Raw genomic sequence first — 4,859 nt, forward strand, 5'->3', positions numbered from 1 at the left:
GCGAGGTTTCGACACTACTCGGACATTGGTTTTTCCAAAAGAAGTAATTATCTCCCTACGCTGCTATTTTTCCTTTTATTTTTTTAAAAAAAAAACGGTCAGCATGCGGAACTGAAGCAAATAAATGCGCAAAACAAATAGGATGCAGCAGGATGGTCTTTTCATTTCAGGTTGCATGTCCTAGACGGACCCAACCCCTGTGTTGAGTCCCCTAAGTCAAATGCAACATGATGTAAATAAGCGTTCCTACTAGGGATCCGGCATGAAGTCAAGTTATTCTAGGTTCGTGACCTGGGTATTTGTTCTAGACTGTGTACCCGAGCGGACAACTCGAGTCGAGGAGGGGGCTACGTACCGGGGACCCGCGAGATCGTCCGGCTTTGTAACTTGTCCGACCTCTTTCTTATTTCAGGTATTGACACTAACAGAATAGGGAGTCTCGACCGGCGAGCTTCTCCCCGGAGGTAAGAAGAGAAGGGTTTCGGCACAGTCTATATACAGTTCAGATAATATCAAAGCGGTAAAAGACAACATTTAGCACGTTATGCAAAACATGTAATAAAGATCAGATAATAAAGCCAAATATAACAATTATTCTAAGCTCGAATTCTTGAACCCTGAACCAGTGGTTCTGGGTTAATCATCCCCAGCAGAGTCGCCAGAGCTGTCACACCTCCTTTTTGCGCGCCCGGCCCCGAAGGGTTAAAATGCGCGAGGGGAGTTTCTCCAATTTAAGTGACAATATTCGAAATGTGATTATTTATTTAATTCAGAGTCGCCACTTGGGAAAGGTTTGGCTTTTGGTGTCCCAAGTCACCGGTTTATCTTGAATCCCAAATCGAGGAAAATATTCGACTTTTCCAAATGAAGTCTGCGAACCAGAAATTCTAAGTAAGGAATTCTGTTGACCCGAGGGAAGGTGTTTAGGCACCCTCGAATCCCGTGGTTCTAGCACGGTCACTTAAATTGTTATAATGGCTAAATATCTTATTTAAATATATGTTATGAATTACGTGCTTTTATTAAGTTTAAACCGCTTTTATTATTATCATTTATTTTTATAGAATTGCAACGTCGTGAAAATGCATCTCGAACCACGTCACAATCAATGCACTCGTGGTCGTCGACACATCTTGACTCCGTTGAGATTTGGATTTGCGTCACATCAATGTGCACCCGAGTTTAAGACTGTAATTTAATTAAACCGTGCCTAAAGAGTCTAACGTGTTATAATTCTTGGGGAAGGCCATGAAATTCACTAACTGGCCTATCCTGAATTCTAAGTATTTATTATGGCTAGTTATTGAGGGCCCCGCAATTTGCATTTTTCATTTGGCGAGGCTCGTCTCTATTTTAGAAAGGATATCCTAAAGTGGCTACATTTCTAATGCGTTTGTCTCTAAAACTAGAAGAAGAAAAAAAGGTACATGCTAATTTAATTATATGTTTGGGCCCAATCCGGATTCTTATCAATTTCTGATCAATTATTTACAAAGTGGAGAAAACATTATACTTCATGGAAAAATGCTTTAATTTGTCAAAAAAAATCACATACGAGCTGACGAAGTACAACGCTTAAACCGAACAAACATCCTTGAGTCGAATTTAAATTAAGTTGCTTAAACTGGATTAATGGAATTCCTTACCAAAGGATGCTACCTATGGTGTAAAAAAACTATCTTAAACATGCCTAATAAAATTGCAACCCAAGAATCTAAAAAAAACTGTATTGTATTTTCGCGGGATTAAAAGGAACCGTCCAACCTATATATTCGAAACATGCTGAAGAACGAATTTTGAATTAACAACTATACTAATGGTTGCATATTCCATGAATTGTAGTTACATCCTACATACCATTAAATCAATTGCATATTGTGGTTTAAAATCATCATAAGCTTCAATCAGATACAAACTTACTAATGTACTTCTCTATTGCACTACAAACTAAAATTTACACGATTTAACAACATTTATGAAAAAGTCAGTCAATAAACAGCGGATGATTATAACTCCTTCAGATCTTTCAATTCATGCTTTTCAATGTTACAATCAGCTACACCAATGTGAGACTCGAAATATGTACCTGGAAATACTGAAAATGCAAAGGAGAAGAGGAAGAAGATAGGGAAATCAGCAGCAGCAAAAACAGAATAGCAGCAACAACAACAAATGAAACAATTGGGGTAGAATCAAGATCCCAGCTAGACCAAGTCCCAGAGTAAACCAACAAACAACCAGCAGACTCAGTTGGATTTAGAAGAAATCAGTGTTGAACAAACAGATCAAGACCAGTGAAATCAAGACAGCAAAGAAGAATGCAATTTCTAGTTTGTCTGTCTGTGTTATCAAACAGAGTTCTTTTCCAGTTTTCTGTTTTTCAGAACTTCAGCTCTCAATCTCCAAACTAAGTTTTCTGTGTGTATTCTCCTTTTCTCTGTCTGTGTGTGTGTATCTATCTCTCAGAACTTCAGCTCTCCTTCTTCTTATTTCTCCCTCTATCTATCTGTGTGGGTGTGTATATCTTCTAGCCCCTCTTATCAGATCTTCCCCTATGTGTCTGTATCCCTTTTTTTTTCTATATCTCTCAATGTGCCTCCTTTTTATAAGCCTTAACATCACCCCTTTTACAGCCTGATAGACTAATCAGATACCCCTCCCATGTGCTATCTTCTTTTCAGTTCCACTTAGCTATTTAAGTATTAGAACCCCCATCACACTCTCTGGCAAACTTACTTTTTAGTAAGGTTTATTATTTCTGAAACTAAAGCAGTGTATGGACAGCAGAATGTGATCTGACAGCATGTGCTGTCAACTATTTTATTCAAAAGCCCTTATGCAGGGCATAGGCTGTGCACAAAGGCACATGTGGTGCACAAGGGCACATGTTGTGCACAAGTGCACATGCCCTCCAATTCAGAACTTAAACAAATATTCCTTTTATATTTCTGATTCAAATTAACAACTATAAGTAAACAAACTTAGTTCTTAATTGATTCAGGCAATGTTTAACAGAAGCAAATCGATTTGTTATTGTTTGGACAACTGAAACTAATTGACGACATATGTCGACTCGACTATACTAGTTATAACTCATACAATCGAAACCAAAATCAGACATTTAACAGTATCGAACACATGATTCGAATTGTACTGACTAAGCAAAATTACATGGGAGGAATCAGTTGGTCAGTTCACATTTGAAATTCAATTAATTGCACAACAAATACATACATACACATTATCAGAACAATTAGAAGAAGGACTCAATCAAACAACAGAGGTTCAGGCAAAGTGGACAGGAACAGTTGATAAAACTCAAAACACAGATTAAAACAAAACCTGAACAGACCTTTTAAACGAACATGGACTAACAGAAACAAGAAAAGAAAAGCAAAACTCACCTCAAATCTCGAAAAATCAAAAGCCTCAACTCGGATTCGGACAGACCTTTCTTAAGGCTGAACGGACTTTAATCGAAGTGTTTCTCAGATGAGAAACACTTCGATTAAGGTCTATTAGACCTTAATCTTTTGGTTTAAACGAGATACGGACCAGTGACAAGGAACCCTAAGGTTTCAAAGATTAGATCTGGGATTCATGCTTCTCGTGTCAGATTCGGACCAAACCAAGCATGGTTTGGTCACGAGGGGGGTCCGGGGACTGCCTGGTATGAATTTAGGGCAGATCGGGGTAGATCGATTTTTGACTCGAATCTTCAAATGAAGATTCGAGAAGGTGGGATGGGATTCGAGGTGTGTGGTTGGTGGATTTGGGTTCAGGACGGTGAGGAGCATCTATGGTGTCAAGGGTAGGGTCACCGGCGTCCATGCCGCCGGCTTTCATGGCGAAGGTATGCAGGGGCGGCTAGGGTTTGGAGGGCTGGGGTCTGGTGAAGACGACCTAAGGCAGGGGGGTTTGGATTATGGCGCGGGGTAAATGGGTTAGGGTTTATATACGGGGTGGATGGCTTGATCTCAACCGTTAGATCAATCTAGATCTACGGTCTGGATCTGAGGGCTTAAGTGGAATGGTGTCGTTTGGCTTAGTAGGGGTCAAGGTTGGTTTGGGTGGAACGGGTCGGGTTTATTAGTGGGTTATAGGGTGTGAGATCTTGGTCGTTGATCAATCTGAGATCAACGGTCCAGATCATACTGGATTTAAACGGTGTCATTTAGATGGCTAGGGGTAGGGTGGTCACGGACCGGGCAAGCCTGGTTTTTGGGCTTAGTTTGTTTGGGCCAATTTGTTTAAAATTGGCCCAAGTCCGAAAAAGATTTTTTTTATTATTTTATTTTCTTCTTTATTTTAAAAACAAAACCTAAGTAATTCAAATTAAAATTAAATAATCACTTAATACAATTATTTGCACACATATTAAAATATTTTAAAACAGGTAAAATCAAACAAAAACAAAATCACGGACAAAGATGCCTATTTATGATTTTCTATTTAACAACCGGATTACGGTTCAAATTATGCATGACACATACATTTTTTGTATTTTGTTTTAATAAAATAAAAATGGGCAAAAATCATAAATAATTAACAAAGTGCCATGTAAAAATCCAAAAATTGTACAGCAGGACCAATTGTTATTATTTTTTATTTCTTTTGGAGTGATTGTCGCGCAAAACAAAAATCACGTGCTCACAATAACTACCATCTTTCATGACATGATACATAAGGAGATCGAGGTATATATGGATGACAGCATCATCAAATCCAAGAAAGCCAGGGATCACATGGAAGACCTAAGAAAGTTCTTCAACAGACTGAGGAGGTACAATTTGAAACTGAATCCCGCCAAGTGTGCATTCGGGGTTCCTGCTGGTAAATTATTGGGTTTCATCGTGAGT

The sequence above is a fragment of the Nicotiana tabacum genome, chromosome 18 (genome assembly GCF_000715075.1).
Source record: "Nicotiana tabacum cultivar K326 chromosome 18, ASM71507v2, whole genome shotgun sequence".
Taxonomy (NCBI): domain Eukaryota; kingdom Viridiplantae; phylum Streptophyta; class Magnoliopsida; order Solanales; family Solanaceae; genus Nicotiana; species Nicotiana tabacum.